Below are 20024 nucleotides of genomic sequence, written 5' to 3'. Positions count from 1 at the left end.
AGAGAAAGGAAAATTTCCTGACTTCTGTATACAGGCAAGCACGACACACACACAAAAACACATCAGAATGCCCAGGACACTGTAGAACCACGCTATTCTCCAAGGACTGTATTACGAATAAGCCCTTGAAGAAAGAATAACACAAAAGACTTGGCAAACTAGATCACACGGAGGAAGGATTTTCTTCCTCCACCCTTCAATGTAAAAGGCAAAATACCATTATAATGTTGGAGTCCGAGGATGTTTATTTTGGCAACTGTTGCTCAGTTGTTATAGCAACCTCTACATGCTTAAAACAGAATACATGCCACACAATTCCTTAATAGCAGCAGCTTAATTACATACAAGTGATGCTGCACTTCAGAGGTGGTGCATGTTTGTGGCTACTGTTAGCATAATAGTGGTTCAAAAAGGAATACCCTACTTCCTCTCCAGGACTGAATTTAGGCATTTAGCTCAGTTGAGATGTCTGTTCCACCCTGCTCACATGATCTGCCAAGTCCCTGTGTATTAGGTTAGTCCTAGTAACCAATAGTATATAGTGATTAACATCAACCTAATTATTTCACAAGTCATAGAAGGTCCCACCTCACATTAGCCAGCTCTACTACTAATTATTCCACTGTGCTTCGGTTAACAAGCTGCCAATCCAAACTCAGTGACGTACTCACAAGAGAGTCTGCAGATGCTTGAGATCCAGAGTAACAAGCACAAAATGCCGGAGGAACACAGCAGGTCGGGTAGCACCTGTGGAAAGGAATAATCAGTAGACATTCAGGCCAAGACCCACCTTTAGGGCTTTATCCTGATGAACAGTCACAGCTTGAAGCATCAACTCTTCATTCCTTTCCATGGATGCTGTCTGACCTGCTGAATTCCTCCAGCATTTTGTGAGCATTACTCAGCTACATACAGTAACAGTCCAGAGAGGTCACCCAAACATTCAAGACAACCTCGACTAGGACTCTTGATGCAGCTGAATATTGCGTCTTTTCAAATCTGACTAGATGCTCTGACAGAGATGAGGCTGTCAGTAATCCATACTAACTCCTAACTCACCCGGCATGTGTTTCAAGGAACTCCTGCTGGGCTTGATACCTTACCAGATCAATGACAAGCCTCAGCTGGAGACACCATCATCAAATTTATTGCCAAAAGCAGATAGATAAAATATTGAGCATAACCAGTTCAGCATCATAGATGCACAGCATTTACAACAAAATAGTTAATTGTACAAAGTTATACAGGCAAGAACAAAATTTAAACAAACCAAGCCCACAGTAGTGCAAAGTGGTCATAGTTTTGCTACACTGAGGTAATGATTGAGGTTGTGCAGGTTAGTTCAAGAACCGAATGGCTCTGTTCAAGAACCGAGTGGAGCTGTTCTTGAGGCTGGTTGTGAGCAATTTCAGTCTCTTGTACCTTCTGCCCTGATGCTACCTATGAGAAGTTAGCATGGTCCGGATAGTTGGCATCTTTGAGTTTAATTGGCCTGAAAGAGGACATGGGTCTGGTGGTTGCATTGCGTCAACAGCAAACAAGTTCTTGCCCTCTGCTTGTGAACATCACCATCCAGATCAAACAGGTTACAACATCATTGCAAACTGCCCTCAGTACAAATTCACCACCAACATGAGATAATTTCCCTCTGCAAAGCAGCCACACAATGAAACTTCAATCTTCCAGTTAACTGCATGTGTAAGTGTCACTCACAGGAACTGTATTCCAGACATAACAGCGCTTCATAAATCAGAGACACAAATATCCAGGCATTCTTTAAAGATTACACTCTGCTGGTGAAAGTTACCTCTTCAGAAGAAACCACACAGCTACTGACCGAATCTAGTTACTCACCTTTCGACAGAATCTTGGTACTAGAGGGAAACCTTCCTCCGTTAAGCTGCAGCTGCCTTCACTGCCATCAGCTCCCACTTAAATAACAAGGAAATGTGCAGTGATCTACATTGAAATAAAAAAATAAAAAGACACTATGAAGTGCATATAATATATGCTCTACATACTGACAAGGACACCCTGATTGAGGAACTTTGCCAACATATACTCCCACTCAAGAACAAAATTACATCAGGCAATGTTGACATCAAGAGGCTAAATGTTTAAATAAATGGGTGAAATCAGAAATCTCACAGGAATTGCAAACACAAAAATCAACGAGCATTTTAAATCTGTGCCAACAGCTACGCAGAGCATCTTATCAGAGTTCTATTTCTAATAGTTCAATTTTTCAAAAATTGCCATTTTCATAAATTAAGAGCTGTCAATCTTGCTAAACTTAACTGAACAGGAGTTTGACTATTTTGTTTGTCGGGAGAAAAACTACTTGTGAGTCAAGTGCAGCTAAGAGGCCCACAGCTGAACAGGCTGCAGCCTCCACAGAGTGGGTGGCTGACAAATTTGCATATGAATTATTTTTCCCACCCACTCAGATTAAAGTACATATTCTGACATATTCTTCGTAAAGGAAGTCGAATTACAGTAATACAACCCGCACAAATCAATCCAATCTACTGTAATGCCAAATAAATTATCTATAGTTACCTACATACTGTAACACCTTGCTTCAGTGAATGCCTTGCAAAAGCAAGAAAGCAATTCTTCAAAGGTTGATTTCTGATGCTAACAAACTCATTCAGAAATTCTAAGCACTTGTTTTGTCCTGAGACTGTCACAGAATCACAGCAGGTTCAAAGTGTAGGGTGAAGGCCATTTGTATTATTGAATCTGTGACTTCAGAGTGTCAGCCCCATTCCATCACAAATCGCACTCAGAATCCCCATCCAGCTGCCTTAAATGTGCAGTCTCCACTTCCACCACAGCCAGAAGGCATCATAAACCTACCTACCTCATGTAAACAATCATTTCATAGCATTCTGTTTGCATCTCATGGCCAAAATGCTAACCATGCCCCCCACCACCTCCCACCCCTGGTCCTCCCGGGATCTGCTAACAGGCATGTTATGTTTTGTAACTCAAAAAACTAATCAAGCAAAAATTACAGGAGTTGAGATGACGGCTTACTTAGTCTTTTTCTCCCAGTGAGGCACTCGCATATGACATGGTGGCGTAACAACATATGCCATTCTCATGCCTCTCACATATACCCCACAATGAATTATGTAAATAAACAAAAAAAGCTGAATCAAACAATATATTTACAAAATTACTCAAATATTACTGAAATATTATATAGACTACACTCATCCTTGATTATCTATCAAATCCAATTTAATGAATAAAGCATCTCAGCTCAAATATATAACATATTGCTGTCTAGTCACACACACACACACATGCTCCACCTTATAATACAACTACTATATAGAGACATCCACAGCACAGTAAATTTTATAATGTCCCTTTCAGGTCTAAAGATTTAATGACACTGGAGGATTTCTTACTCTTGTGGGATAACATCTTTCATGACAAGGGAGGTCAACTCTGATTGGCAGGTGAGACTTGTGACTGTGAAACAATCTGCAGTACTGGGGTCTCCTCCATGGTATTTGTAGGAGTTAACTCTGTGACTGTAGGAAGTTCTGGACACAATTTTTCCTCAAACAATTGACTCTCCACTCCTCAATTGATTGACGTGTTGTCTCCAGATGACATCAGACGCAATCTTCACCGTGTAGGAGAGTGGTTCAGTTCTGTCCTTAATTTTCCCAAGTACCCACTATTGATCATCTGTCGTCCCTCACGAAGACTGCTTGTCCAGGAGTGAAACATCAAACCTCAGTTAAGTCAAACCTCCTTGTTTGAGGAGACTCAACTTGTCTCACATGTTAGTCCTGCATACTCCTTCTGAGATTAGGTATGAGGAGATCCAAATGTGAGCACACAGCAACCCAGAAACAGCATAGCTAGTGAATTCAATTCAATTGACTTTATTACTTATATCCTCATATACATGAGTAAAAATCTTTATGTCTCCATCTAAATGTACAATTTACAGTAATTTATAATAAATACTATGAATTGTTGGTTGCGGAGTGTGATGCAAGGAAATTAGTGAGCTTCTGATTCCGTGTCAGTGTACTGTGACATTGTTTGCAATGAGTTCTTTAGACTCTGGACAAAGCTTTCTGCCAAGCCACTTGTAGCTGGGTGGTACTATGCAGATGTAATATGTCTTATTCCATTCACTTTCAGGAATAACTGAAACTGTACCACAACAAACTGTGGTTTATTTTCACTGACTAGGTTTACTGGAACACCAGCCCTGGAGAAAAGCTCTCTCAACAGCTCAACGGTGTGTAAGGCTTAACTGGAGGCCATTAGGAACACTTCTGGCTACATTGTAGTTTTATCCGCTACCACCAAGACCTTTGTGCCCATGAAGAGGCAGGTAAAATCTACACGAGTCCTCTATCAGAGCATTGCAGGCCATTCCCTCAGATGGTGACACACTTCTCTTGACAACTTTGCGATCTAGTGGCATCCTGAACAAAGCATGGCAAGCTGCTTAATCTGCTGATTTATCCCAGGCCACCAGACAAAGCTTCGAGCCAACACTTTCATTTTAACTGTGCCTAGTTGACCAGCTTGTAGCTCCTTCATCACTTTAGCTCTCAGCTTGGATGGGACACAGGGCAAACTTGGTCAAGGGCAAGTCCATCCTGGAGTTGGTAAAATGGGGGTACTGGAACTTCTGCTGCACATTTCCACCATTTTGCGTTGCCATGGAGACCTGAGACAGCGTGGGGTCTTTTCTGGTTTCCCTTTTGGATCATCTGTGCCGTAATAGGGAGACTTTTCCTTTGCACCAGGGAGAATACATCAAGAGGAGTGTCTTTTTGTGCAAGTATTTCCTTTTCCAAGGGTAAATGGAACAATCTATCAGTATTTCCATGGTTAGTATCCTTTTGAATTCAATCTTGTAATTGTGTCCTTCTAGAAACAGACCCCATCTCTGCATTCATGCTGCTGCTGTTAGCGGAATACAGTACCCTTCTATAGATTGCAAATGGACACAAGTGATTGACAATCTGTATAAATGAGGGTAAACTTTCTCCCATTCAAGTACTAAATGTTTTACACCCCAAATCAGACTGAAGGCTTCCACTCAATCTATGAGTAATTTTTCTCTGCACTGGTGAGGAAACATAATTGAAAGGCATTCACCTCCATCACTCATAACATGCGACATGGCTGTGGGTATATATTAAGGTGAAGCATCACAGGAAAGCTTTGTTGGAAAAGAGAGAGAGAGAGAGACAGATCTGCTTCTACCTCTTCCAACAAATCTGAGTGAGGCACAGAGAGATCTTTACTTACTGACAATTACCTTTATTGTTCAAACTAACAAATACGTGAATTCATACACTAAATACCGTGGGCGCACACCTGCTAAGTATCCCTGACTCTCCTCGATAGTCAAAGAATAGCAAAGGTATTACCCAGGCAGAGGAATTTACGCTGGCCAGGTGCTCCTTGTTCCTTGTGGTCCCAACTCACTCTCCACGTGCTTCACGCAGGGTGCTTCACGCAGGGTTCTTCTCGCTTGTATCTGCGATGGTTATTCTTCGAAGTTACTGCCACCAGCACACACAAAGCATCCACTTTAAAATGGCGCATTCCCGTGTCATTGGCTGCAGGTCATGTGTCTGGCCTTTAACACCTGGTCACTGGCTCTGGTCCAAAGTAGCATCCATTTATTGTCCTCTTCCCATCAAGGGACAGTTGCTGACTCATGGCTCTTTGTTCTCAGTCAGCAATGAGCTTGAATCACCTCAGGCATTCACAAGTCTGCATGTTATAGCCAACCAAAGAACACCTCACAAACAACTCCTTATTTGGAAATGACCTCCAGTCCTGTAGATTACCTGGTCTTTGTGTCTTCTTTAAAACACTAATCAAGTCCAGCATGTCAAGCTCACAAAATGGAGAATAGAGTGTCTTCACAAAATGGCAGCCTCCATCCCCCAAGCACACGGCAAGAACAAAGACTGCCTCCACTGTCCTTGATTCATTTGAATTCACTGATTTGAAGATTGTCATTCTTTCTGGCCAACAGCTTCATGGGACGATGTGGATAATAATGAGTGAGTATAATGTCAAACACAATTTTTCCTCTTGAAAAGCCATCTCTCACTCTTTAGTCCATTGCCACATCTTTCCGATCTGCTGCAGTGAGTTCAAGGGGTGGAGCACAGTGTCCCAGTTTGGCAGAAACCTGTTATAGTAAATGACAAATTCTAAAAAGGATTGCAACTGTGACACATCTATAGTCTTAGGGCATCCACCACTGCTTGAATTTTCTCAGCATGTGTGTAAGCGCTTGTAGTCAATGTTGTAACCACAGTAAGTGATGTATGGTTTGAAGAATTCACACTTGTCACATAGTGCTCTGAGCCCATAAACTTCTAACTCAAGACAGTGTTAAAAAGATTTTGGAGATGTCATCCTTACCAGTAACAATAATGTCATCCAGTTAACACTGAATTCCTAGGCAGCATTGCAGCACCTGCTTCATAGTTTTCTGTCTGACTGCAGGTGCAGATGCTACTCCAAAAATAAGCCCTTTCTATGTGTTTATGGTAAGAAACACTTTGAACTCTTCTTCCATCTCCATCTATAGGTAGGCCTCAGCTACATCCACTTTGCTTTAGTGTTTCCCTCCAGAAGAGTTTTCAAAGATCTCCTCTATCCTGGGAAGAGGATACTGATCTATTTTCAGTACTGGGTTGATGGCGACCTTAAAATCTCCACAGGTCCTGACAGACCAATCCTACTTTTTCACGTATAGTATATGGACTTGTAAAACTTGGATGTGGCATTTTCATTTAACACAATTTTACTCTTCATATGCTTGAGTTTTCCAATGCCATCCTTACATCACTGTGGCATCATCTTGTGCCTTTCTTAATTTGCTTTCAGTTGACTCTGTTACAGAGGGTGTGGCATGCAAATGGTGGATGGATCTCCAATCAAGTTGTAGTTGACTCAGCCAATCATGGCCCCACAATGCTGATCCTCCAGTTTTTTTTTAAACTACATGCATGCCCGATGTGGCTTACTGATTGCTGTATTTCACTGTTACAAATGTCATTCCTACAGGAGTCATCTTGTATCCAGTACAAGTTCTTAGTTGGATTTCAGCATCTTTGAACTGCCACTCAAACTCATTTTGTGGAACGATGGAAACAGCTGAGCCAGTGTCAATTTCCATTTTAATTAATTTGACATTCAGTTCTTGTGTAAGCCATTCAGCCACACAAGCTGAAATGGACTCCCCTGCATTGTAGTCCAGTTGTGAAACCTATCTCTTCAATGTAGCTAGCCATTTCTGATTTTATGTACTATCACCTGTACTATTCATGAACAGTGGTCATACTCATTGCTTGTTAATTTTGTCCATTTTGTCTTTTTTTTAAACTTGAACATCTGTCTCCTCTTTCCAAAGAAAAATGTGCTGCACTTCAATGGGTAGGTAGTCATCTCAGGTTTGTTTTAAAACTTCTTCATTTTCACTGTTCTGTTTTCAAACTCCAGAATCTAATCAAAAGAAAAACAGAAAAGCTTGGATGATTGTCCCGTTAGCATTTTTCCTTAGTCAGGTGATCACATATGACACGGTGGAGTAATAGTGTATGCCATTCTTGTACTTCTTACATACAACCTGTAATGAGTTTTGTAAATGAAGAATGCTTAATAAAAGTATGTACTTACAATATTACTCAAATATTACTGAAATATTGAATACACTCCACTTAGATTCCCCCTATTTGCCCTAGCTAAGGATTTCAAAATTCTGTAGACCTCTGTGTATGGCCACAGTCTGAGGTACTGTTGCCTATGAGGGGCCAAATCCACTTAAGAGTCTCTCAAACTACTTATGGATGTACTGTTTAAATAGGAGACATGAGTGATAAGGATGAGTTGTAAATAGAAAATATTGATTTGATAGCACAATGAAAATGCTGTATCTTTCCAATATATATTTATGACAAAAGTAAAATTAAGAATCAAAGTCAAAGTAAATTTATTATTAAAATATATATCACCATATGCTACCTTGAGATTCATTGTCTTGTAAGAAAATAATGAAATACAATAGGACTTATGAAAACTGGACATAAAGACCAACATAAATAACCAACGTGCAAAAGACAAACTGTGCAAAGTAATACACTATACTGAGAACAAGGGTTGTGGACGTCTTGAAAGTGAGTCTGTAGGTTGTGGAATCAGTTCAGTGTTGAGCTGAGAGAACTTATCCACTCTGGTTCAGGAGCCTGATGGTTAAAGGGTAGTAACTGTTCCTGAGCCTGATGGTGTGGGATTCACAGCTTTTCTACCTCCTGCCTGATGAAGAGAAAATGGCCTGGAAGGTGGGCAGTCCTTGATGGATACTGCTTTCTTGTGGTCACACTCCCTGGAAGTGTGCTGAAAGCAGGGGAGGGTTTTTGCTTATGACATACTGGGCTGTATCCAACACTTTTCTGTAGATGTTTCCATTCCTGGGCATCTCTTCAGCACTGCTTCTGAAAGGGAGAACATTCACGGCCATCAGGATACACAGTGATCCAGGGTTTGAACATGCAGGGTATGGAGGACCACTGATCACATGCACACAGTAGGGATTAGTTTGACATCATGTGTGGCACAGGAATTGTGGGCTCAACTGTTCTAAATTCTACATTTGCAAATCAAGCAAGCAGGTGATTTTAAATGCAATTTCTGCAACTTCAGATATTGAAAGTTCTTCACAGCCAAAGAACACATCTAATCACATTTTGCATTGAGGTATAGACAATCTGGGCACAGAAAGTTTCCACAGAATAAATACCAGACGATCTGTTTTGAGGAATGCTGATTAACGAATAAAAACCCGCCAGAACCTTCTTCAAAATAGGGCTAAGGGACTTTTCTGACTCAAGAGGTTTCAGTTTAAATAGTTCATCCCAAAGGCACATGGGTATAGTTGCTTGCTTGTAAGTTTAAAACAGAGACAGACAAGATGAATATAATTAAACACAAACTGGGTGAGGGGAAGGAGGTAGAAAAGAGACAAAGGGGCGAGCCGAGGCACATTATACGAAGTCTCCCAGCATAATGAATCAACTGTAAGGTGAAACAAATTCACTAAATTGGCTCAAATAAGTAATTATACTGAGACTAAATTAAAGAGATAGAAGAAAATTGTAATCATGCACACTCAAATACTAGAGAAGGAACAAAGAATGTGCGAAATTTTCCTATTAACATAATCTTTGCTTTGAGATGCATTTCAAGTACTAAACTCCATATGCTCTTTACAGTAAATTTATTATCAGACTACATATATGACACCATATAAAACCCTGAGATTCTTTTTCCTGCAAGCAAACCTATCAAATCTAAAGGATAGTAAAAGGACCAATGAAAGATCAACCAGAGTGCAGTAGACAAAAAACCTAGCAGATGCAAATATAAATAAATAGCAATAAAAAATGAGAACATAATATAATGAGATAATGTGATATTATTGATTATGGGAACAGCCACATGGATGGGCAAGTGAGTGTAGTTATCCCTCTTTGGTTCAAGAGTCTGATGGTTGAGGGGTAGTAACTGTACTTGAACCTGGTGGTGTGAGTCCTGCACGGTCTACCTGGTGGCAGCAGTGAGAAGAACATGGCCTGGGTGGTGGTGATCTCTGATGATAGATGCTGCTTTTCTCTGACAGTGTTTCATGTAGATGTGCTTAGTGGTTGGGAGGGATTTACCCATGATGTACTGGGCGAAATCCACTACCTTTTATTGGATTTTCCATTCAAGCGCTTGGTGTTTCCATTAGTCAACACACTCTCCTCCACACATCTATAGAAGTTTGTCAAAGTTTTAGATGTCACGCCAAGTTCCTGCAGACTCCTAAGGAAGGAGAGGAACCCCAGCAAAATTGCACCAGTAATCATCAGTGCATTTCTGTGGGCTGTAGGAAATTATTCCATTCAGTCCATCAAACGTATGACAAAGCAGTCCCATTCCTTCAGTAATTCCCATCATAAACTATTCTTGATGATTTCTACCACACACCGATATTAACCTACGACCCCACATCACTGCAATGTTGAATGAATCCAGAAGAAACCCATCTCATCATGAGGAGAGCATGCAAAACTGACCGAGCACTCTAAATCAGGTTTGAACTGACCCACTGAACTGTGCAGCTGCATCTCTACGAGTAGCACCTAAGCCACATCACCTTGCTTCATTGCTGAGTCTGAAATGGGCAAACCTCTACACAAGTACAATGAGCTCTCTGTTACCTCACTATTGGGCGACTCTTTGGCAACTCTATGATAACTGACAAACCAAAATATAGCAAACAATCAAGATACATAAAAGTTCAGAAAAAAATGTTCACTATGTGTTGATATAAAGACTGGTTCTCCGATCCTTTCCACATATTTTATCTCACCTGGTCCCTCAACACCAGCTCCACAACAAAGAAAGCCCAGCAGCGTCTCTACTTTCTGCGAAGGCTGAGGAAAGTACATCTCCAACCCCCCATCCTCATCGCATTCTACAGGGGTTGTACTGAGAGCATCCTGAGCAGCTGCATCACTGCCTGGTTCAGAAATTGCACCCTCTTGGATTGTAAGACCCTGCAGTAGATAGTGAAGTTAGCTGAGATCATCAGGGTCTCTCTTCCCGCCATTACGGACATTTACACTACACGCTGCATTCGCAAAGCAAACAGCATTATGAAAGACCCCACGCACTCCTCATATAAATTCTTCTCCCTCCTAACATCTGGGAAAAGGCACTGAAGCATTCGGGCTCTCACGACCAGACTATGTCAGTTTCTTCCCCCAAGCTATCAGACTCCTGGACTGACACCTTACCCTAATGTCCTGTTTATTATTTATTGTAATGCCTGCACTGTTTTGTGCACTTTATGCAGTCCTGGGTAGGTCTGTAGTCTAGTGTAGTTTTTTTTCTGTGTTGTTTTTAACGTAGTTCAGTCTAGTTTTTGTACTGTGTCATGTAACACCGTGGTCCTGATAAAACGTTGTCTCTTTTTTATGTACCAGCAGTTATGGTCAAAATGACAATAAAAGTGACTTAACCTGACTTGATTAATAGAATGGTTATCTTTTGTGTTTTTCTGAAGTGAAAAGCAGTAACTTCATTACAAAATGTTTCAGATGTGCTACTGACCAACGTACATATTCAATACTGAATGACAAAAGTACGCAAATGTAAAACACAGCATTTTGAACAGACAGAATTTCAGAGAAAAGATGTCCAGAGGCGGTTCACAAAGATGATTCCAGGAATGAAAGGGTTATCATACAAAGAATGTTTGATGATTCTGCTCCGTACCCGTTGGAATTAAGAAAGATGGGGGGGAGGGGGATCATTGAACCTTTCAAATGTTAAAAGGCCTGGACAGAAAAGATGTGTAAACGACGTTTCCCATGGTAGGGGAGTCTAGGACAAGAGGGCACAGCCTCAGGATACAGGGGCATCCATTTAAAACAGAGAAGCGGAGAAATGTCATTAGACAGAGGGTGGTGAATTTGTGGAATCTGCTACCACAGGCAGCTGTGGAGACCAGGCTGTAGGGTGTTTTTAAGGCAGAGCTTGATAGGTTCTTGACTGGATGTGGTATCAAAGGTTACAGGGTGAGGCCAGGAAATGGGGTTGAGGAAGGGAAAAGAGGATCAGCCATGATTGAATGGGGGAGCAGACTCGATGGGCCTAATTCTGCCCTTATGTCTTAAGGAATTCAGCTAACTTCCCTTGTATTGCCTTTCACTCTAAGACAGTTCTTCACTCTTAAGAGTACTGGAAAGGAAGTAGTGAACAGAAAGTCACAGTGACTTTGCCTGGCACTTTGCATGCCTTGTCTGAAGTGGTGAATACATTCATATCACTCAGTACCTTCCCTCTGAGAAAGTGAAAATTATGCACTGAACTGCACACGAAATGAAACCCAATAGTTTCTGTTCATTCAAACACTTTTATAAAATACAGTTAATACCACCAAAATGACAGATACAGTTGCCCAAAACAGCTGTCCGTATCTGGGGGCACTAGCTTACAACTAGACCTGGAGTGGGGTAAGCCTCTCTTTACCATCTTAATAATTCCTGTACCAACCTCAAAGCAGAAGAGTGCACGTGGTACAGGGAGTACCTTCACCAACAGGATTTGAACAATGGGAGCATCAGAGCATTTTTTAGGGTTAGCACATACAGCAAATAACTTCAGCAACGGACTTCAGTCACTCGTCTTCAGATTCAAATATTACCTGTGGATTAAATCTAAAATACAGCTCTGAACAGTGGGTTACTAAGAATCATGAACCCAGTTAATTGGAAGACCAGACAAGGCTGATTTAAATGTATTATTTGGGTGTCTGTGATGTGGGTGTGAAGTGGAAGGTGTGGAGTTTGCTTTAAAGAATGCATTGTGGATTCATTGTAAATATGGAATTGTACTTTGGAGCTTTAGCACATGTCATGTTGTGTTGGGTTGAGCAGACCTCTTGCTCCTAAAGAGGATCCCTCTCCCTCTTGACTCCAGAATGGTGTCAGTTTATTTGTGAGTGTGTGTATCAAACAAAAAGACGATTTTCATATGGATGATAGAAAAATGGAGGATTATGTAGGAGGGAAGAATTAGATTGATTTTAGAGTAGGTTAAGAAATCAATACAACATCATGAGCCAAAGTGCATGTACTATACTTTACACTCTCCTGGCCTCCCTAGAGAGTAAAACCAGAATAATAATGAACTGTGTTGGGTCTTTAGGGTTGAAGTTTCAAGTACTTAAAGCAAAGGTGATTTTTAAAAAGCAAATTATCATGGAAGAAAGGTGCCTCTCAGAGATAGGAGTGACATAATTTGGCTTACTACACCATGCTCTAAAGAAGATACTGGCTCTGTCCAGAGAAGTGATTTAAGATTGCACCTTGACAGGTTTTCAGCTGGTAGACAGACTACCCTTGTGAACACTTAGTCCTTCAACATCAGGTGTGCCAACCGCTGCTAAATGTTACACTTTGGTTAAGTTGGCACACATTATCAAATGTGCATTACTAAAAGGAAAACAAAGATAGATTGAAGCCTCAGTTTGACCACACAAATTTGACTGTCAAACTAAAACAAATAAATCTCACTCACTACTCAACTCGACAGCCCAGTGAAAGATAATTTTAAGATTACCAAACCACAAAGCTCATGAATACAGCAGCACTGCCAATGTACCATTCAATACTATTGCTTGATCCCTTAACAAGATATATCATGGCAGGAGATAAAATTCCACAACGATGATTGCAGGCATTTATTCAGCTCATCAAGAATGCTTTGAACCTTCAGTCACCTTCAAAAAATTTCAGCTGTTACAATTTCATTCATTTTAGGAAATGGCTTCTTATTTGTCATTTACCTTATTTGTCATTTCCTGTGCAAATACATTTGATTTCCAGTAATGGGACAACATTCCAAATAGTTGATAAGCCCAATGAATGAGTAACTCTTGCTGGCAGTTCCAACAAGCTCAAGTAAACTAGGTGGCACAGAACCAAGCTGCTGCCTCGACACAAAAGATCAATCATGACCCTGGGTGCTGCTTGTGTGGGGTTTGCAGGTTCTCTCGTATGACCGTGTGAGCTTCCTCCCACATCCCAAGACGTGGAATTTGCAGGCTCTCCCCATAACCACATGGGTCTCTTCCCACATCCCCAAGACTTGTGGGTCAGTATGTTAACTGGGCACTGTAAATTGCTTCTAGGTGTAAAAGGCGAGTTGGAGAATCTGCGGGGCAGGGAACTGAGGGTGAGGTAAGTGTGAAATGAAAGTGGTTCAGGATTAGTGGATGATAGTACGTACCTGGTGGGCTCTTTCTGTATAGTACCTCTCTGACTAAATAGGACTAAGATGGCATGCAGACATGCACTTAAGAGGCCTCCACTAGACCCGGTTAACCATGGATGCTGCATCCCAACTGTCTATGAGCAGTCACTGCAAAAGTTAGTACACAAGCCAGGGCAGTACGATATGAAGAACAAGCTGTCACCTAAGCAGCAGCCCCCTCCTGTCCACACAGGCGTTGAATCCAAAGGAACAGCAGAGACCAATACTGTTTTGGTAACCAGCAGCATTGCAGGAGTTGCCAGTCAGCACTGAACTCAACGTTGGACTTCCTTCGGGAATCTATCTCCATGTTTTTACGCTTTGAGGTTTATTCTAAAGATTTCCTTATGATCAGGAATAGCCACAAGGCAGCAAAGGTTTGAGATCAGAGTTTTCCTCTTCCTAGATGAGCTACCAACACACAGCTGATGAGCCCCATTTGCATGAAGTGACTAATTTTAAGGTACCAGTGAACCACCTTTGCCCCTTCTCTTATCAGTAGAAACTGTTTCACTGGGCTTAGTTGCTAAACCACACGTTAAGAACAGGAATTGGACTTGGTTATCAAAGGTTATTTGAGACGCTCACCTTTGGGAGCATTTAATAGATAGTGGAAACATTTCCCTACTAACCAACACTCCCCACCACCCCCGGCTACAACAATCTTAAGAAATGAGTAGAGTGTAATGAATAATATTCTGCAAATCAAGAGTGTCAGGACAAGTCAGTTGTGGCTTATCCAGCAGGCATCAGATATGCCATTTGTATGTATATCTGTAAAGTTGTCAGAAATTACAAGAGACATTATCAGTACAAAATGGAGTACCAGACTAGCTGTGCATTGTGGAAGGGCTCACATGCTGTAACGAGCCACAAAAGGTCAGGCAGCATTGCCAACAGCCCATCCCTTCCCAGTGAGTTCAACTCACTCTGAGCATGCTTTGAACTGAAGGCAATTGGAATGCCAGCACCCACCCTGACAATCTCCAGTGCACAGTCACCACTGCAGGTGTAGGGTAAGTATTCCAGGTAATGAAGTCATGCCAAACCTCTGGCCTGAATGGAGACCTTGGCTGGGTCCTTAAACCTTGCGAAGATAAGCTAGCAGAAGTACTTGCAGACTTTGTTAACTTCTCCCTACTTCAATCTGAAGTTCCATCTGCTTTAAGACCTCAATCATCCTGGTACAAAAACAAAACAAGGTAACACGCCATAATGACTATGGTCCAGTGGCACTGACATTCACCAGGAAGTGTTCTGAGTGGCTGGTCATGGCAAGCCTCCTAGATATTAACTCCAGCCTCCAAAACAACTTTGACGCACGACAAATGCCTACCCGAAACAGGTCTACAGTGGATCCAATCTCCCTGGCAGTAGACAGTGAAGACGCCTATGTTAAACTACTATTTATAATTTGAAAGGCAGCATCATAGTCAATAATTTCGAGAAACCCGTCACCAGACTTCAGATCCTGGGAATCAACACCTCCCTCTGAAACTGGATCCTCTACTTCCTGACAAACAGAGTGCAATTAGTAAGGATTGGCAGCAACACCTCCGCCACAATCATTGCAGAATACCAGTGATAACCAGAATAAGTCCCATTGACCACTACCCTTTGTCTTCCATTGGCAAACCAAATCTCAATCCAAATTGCCATTTCACAGCAGATCCCACACAACTTCAATCTTCTGATCTCACTTTAAAGACTTTTTATCTTGTTGTTTCATGTTTTCATTATTTATTGTTATTTATTTATATTTGCATTTGCACAGTTAATCTCCTGCACTCTGCTTGATCTCTCATCGATCCTGCTGTAGTTACTATTCTACAGATTTGCTGAGTATGCCCGCAGGAAAACTAATCTCAGGGTGATTATACAGTGCCTTTAAATGGTATTAACACCCGCCCCCCCAAGAGGTTTTCATGTTTTGTTGTATAACAACATTGAATCGAAGTGGATTTAAATTTTGACACTGATCAACAGAAAAAGTGATTTAAATTATCTACAAATATAAAACACAAAATTATCAATTACACAAGTATTCACTCCCTTTGCTATGACACAGCAAATCATCATCGGTGCATGCAACTGGCTTTAGAAGTTGCATGATTAGTTAATAAGAGATCTGTTTTTGGAGACCTGTGTGCACTCAAGGTGCTCCAATTAGTTGCAGTAAAAATACACCTGTATCTGGATGGTCCATCTGCTGATGTCAGTATTCTGGCAAAAACTAAATCATGAAGACAGAAGAACACTCCAAGCAACTCCACAAAAAGGTTATTAAAAACCTTTCAGGAGATGGATACAAGAAAATTTCCATGTCACTAAAAAGCCAGTGGCATACAGTCAAGTCAATCATCAATAAATGGAAAGAATATAGTACAGCTGTAGATCTGCCTGGAGAAGGCTGCCCTCAAAAACTGAATGACCGTGCAAGAAGGAGACTTCCAAGAGACCTATGACAACTTTGAAGGAGTTACAAGCTTCAGTAGCTGAGATGGGAGAGTGTGTGCACACAATTGTTGCCGGGTGCTTCACCAATCACAGCTTTATGGGAGAGTAGAGAAGAGAAAGCCATTGTTGAAAAAAAACTCACACTAATTCTCAGCTAGAGTTTGCCAAAAATCACGTGGGTGACTCTGAAGACAGCTGGAAGAAGGGTCTATGATCTGATGAAATCAAAAATGAATTTTTCACCATCAGACTAAATGCTGTTTGGCATAAGCCAAACACAACAGATCATCAAAAACACACCATCCCTACCATGAAGCACGGTAGGGGCTGCCTCACTGCAGCAGGCCCTGGAAGGCTTGTGAAGGTAGAGGGTGAAATGAATGCAGCAAAATGCAGGGAAACCCTGGAAGAAAACCTGATGCAGTCTGCAAGAGAACTGTGACTTGGAGAAGATTTGTTTTCCAGAAAGACCATGACCCCAAGCACAAAGCCAAAGCTTCACAGGAATGGCTAAATAACAACAAAGTTAATGTCCTGGAATGGCCAAGTCAGAGTCCAGATCTCAATCCAATTGAGAATTTTTGGCTGGACTTGAAAAGGGCTGTTCACTCATAATCCCCATGCAATCTGACAGAGCTTGAGCAGTTTTGTAAAGAAGAATGGGGAAAAATTGCAGTGTCCAGACGTGTAAAGCTGATCGAGACCTATCGACATACTCAAAGGCTGTAGCTGCTGCCAATGGTGCATCTACTAAATACTGACTTGAAAGGAGTGAGTAATTATGCAATCAATTATGTCATGTTTAATTGTAATAAATCTAAAACAATCTGTAGCAACTTATTTTCACTTTGAATCGAAAGAGTCTTTTCTGTTGGTTAATGTCACAAAAAGCCAAATTAAATCCACTGCGATTAAATATTGTAAAACAATAAAACATAAAGTCTTCCTGGGGGAGGGAATACTTTTTATAGGCACTGTATTTACTCTGATAATAAAACTTACTTTGAACTTAGTATGAGCCAACCATGTGGGACCTGGTCAAACATCCTGCTGAAGTTCAAAGCAAATTTGTACATATACGTCACCATACACTGCCCTGAGATTAGTTTTCTTGCAGGCATTGACATGAGAACATTGTTGACAAGGATGGGCCATTCAGCCCAACAAAGCTTGCCGAATTTCTGTTTGCATAGTGTTGAAATAACTGGAAAAGTACATGCAAACAACAGAATGAATGAACAACTATAATGATAGTTAAACAACCTATGTACAAAAGACTAGTGGCAAATACAAAAAGAGCAAGTAATAGTAGTAATCAATCATGAGAACAAAAGTTGTAGAGTCCTTGCAAGTGAGTTTGTAGGTCATAGAATCAGTTCAGCATTGTTGCGAATTAATTTAAACACAGCAGAGTCTGATGTTTGTAGAGGAATCATCGTTCCTGAACCCAGTGGTGTGGGACCAGAGTATTCTGTATCTCCTGCCTGATGGTAGTAGCAAGAGGTGGGCATGGCCTGGATAGTGCAGGGCCTCTAATGATGCATGCTGCTTTCTTGTGGCAGTGTTCCATGTAAATGCACTCAATGGTGGGGAGGGCTTACCCTGTTATGGATTGGGCTGTGTCCACTGTTACGTACCCCGTAACTGGGTCACTTACCAGCAAAGATAGAGAGGTCTGTTGAAGTCTGATGGTACTATTTTTAAGTATTTATTGATAAAAATACACAAAATAATATCAATGCAAACATACAGATAATATACGTCATCAATACTAAATCTAAAAGTGCGGGTATAATAATAATCAACAAGAAATAGCTCTATCGTTGTCTAGGGGATAATGTATTGTCCGATGGAAATATAAATGTCACTGTTAGTTCGTTCAAGCTGCAGCGTTTTGGTTTGAGAGAAAGACGGGTTAAAACTTGCCCAGTCCTTTTATGATGTCAATCCTTCGAGGGTCGTTGAGAGTTGATTTCCCCGTTGTTAGCTAAAAACCGTTCTACCATGGTAAAGGCACACTGATCCCGAGGCAAATGGAACCGGACGCACGTGGCCTTCCCACCAGCTTTCGCTATTAAGGGATCGCTAGCGTTTCTTCTGGTGCGTCTGAGGGGCTGTTCCCTCAGACCCTCTTTTATCCTGACTCACAGGGTCTCAGATGTCAATCAGGTTGAGATGATGCAATCTTTCCACCAACCTCCCCCTCAGTTCATTGCCTGGGGGCTTTGATGCATTGTACAGGATGCAATACACAAGTCCATCTCCAAGAGACAATAACCGGTATCAATGGGTCTGCTTTTCGGAGGTCAGGACACATTCCAATTCTTTGTGGATTCTGCATGTCTTTCTCTCATTTCCTGAGTCTCATGAACTGACTTAATAGTGATCTTGCGATTCTCACAAAGGAGGGGGCTACCCCGCACCCTTCGACCCCTTAGAGCTGTGGTACATTCATAACACCACCAACTTCCAATTCTGGGCATTGGTATTTCCATACCAGGCAGTAATGCAACCAGGTAGGATACTTTCCACTGTGCATCTACTGTTGTTGTGGTTCCTTTCCACACCTTGTTGCTCATCGTTCAGCAACCTCGCTGTTTCTTCAGCATTTTTGTTTTTTAATGAGGCTGAGTTGCTAGCTCAGTGCTCAACCCTGCACAGATGGAAAGCACTAAGGAGCTGGCTGGATCTGAAACCGGCACCATTCATGTTGAAGTCCGGTGCGGATGCCACAACAATACCAGCCAGCCACTGCGCATTTATATAAGTTTGTGAAAGGTTTCAAAATATTGTCCCTGTAAATCTTTCCCTGCTCTTTAAATGATGTCCCGTAGTTTTAAATTCTCCCACCCTGGGGGAAATATGGTGACTGTACACATCATCTACACACTTCATAGCTTTGTATACCTCAACATTATTATCCCTAGGCTTCCTGTGCACCAGGGAAAAGAACCCCAGTCTACGTAGTTTCTTCATGGAATTCACTCCATCCAATGCCAGTTACGTCCCTGTTAACCTTCTCTGAACCATTTCCAGTTTAATGATGTAATTCCTGCAGCTAAGCATCCAGAACTAGACACAATATGGCAAGTGTGGTCTCACCAATATCTTATACATAATTTGGTAACATGACATCCCAGCTCATAACCCTCAATTGCTCCAAACCTCAGTCTCAAGGTAATTGGTTAAGTATTGATCTCTGGCCCTCCAATTACTCAAGGCTGATATTGGCCTATGGAGTTTAAAGATTAGCAGCCTATTCCAGAGTGAGCATCTGGTATGATGAAGGAAGATGAAATGATGTTGTGTCTGGATGCAGATGGAGTTGGAGTGAGTGATTCAGAGAGGAGGATTCGAGGCTGAGGAGTTTCAATACTCATCCAACTAACCTGGGTGTGAGGCTAGATCACTCTAAGCGACAAGCCAATTTGGAGAGGGGTCGAGAACGACTTTGGACTGGGCGGCGAGGCCCTGGGCCTAACACGAGGCACAAAAAGCAGGTGCAGGTAGACTGGAAAGGCAGGGCGTCAGGATCAGAGGTGAGGGTCAGACCGATTTTGTGCTAAGGTTGTGAGGCTGCTGTGTTTCGTGTCTGCTTGCTTCACAGCGAATTGCCCATGGTGAACTGAGACAGAATCTTTGGGCCTACTCTGGACTGCTCCAGGCTTCAGATCTAAGGACTCAATTTGGTTTGG

General features: G+C 41.6%; 1 protein-coding gene across 6 annotated transcripts in view; it reads right to left on the bottom strand.

Moving 5' to 3' along the window:
- LOC132403627 (uncharacterized) overlaps positions 1-20024 on the bottom strand; it is a 483661-nt gene that overhangs the window by 332713 nt on the left and 130924 nt on the right. For 4 of the 6 annotated variants that reach the window (XR_009515316.1, XR_009515311.1, XR_009515313.1 and 1 more), the window contains one exon: positions 1855-1959. The exons of 1 other annotated variant lie outside the window; for it this stretch is intronic. The gene's annotated coding sequence lies outside the window, so the exon portion shown is untranslated. Of the gene's footprint in view, positions 1-1854; positions 1960-5417; positions 7516-20024 lie in introns of all 6 variants that reach the window. One more of the 6 variants, XR_009515310.1, reaches the window with a different exon arrangement.

Source organism: Hypanus sabinus, chromosome 13 (genome assembly GCF_030144855.1).
Source record: "Hypanus sabinus isolate sHypSab1 chromosome 13, sHypSab1.hap1, whole genome shotgun sequence".
Taxonomy (NCBI): domain Eukaryota; kingdom Metazoa; phylum Chordata; class Chondrichthyes; order Myliobatiformes; family Dasyatidae; genus Hypanus; species Hypanus sabinus.
The sequence above is the reverse complement of the archived record's forward strand: the minus strand, read 5'-3'. Positions and strand labels throughout refer to the sequence as shown.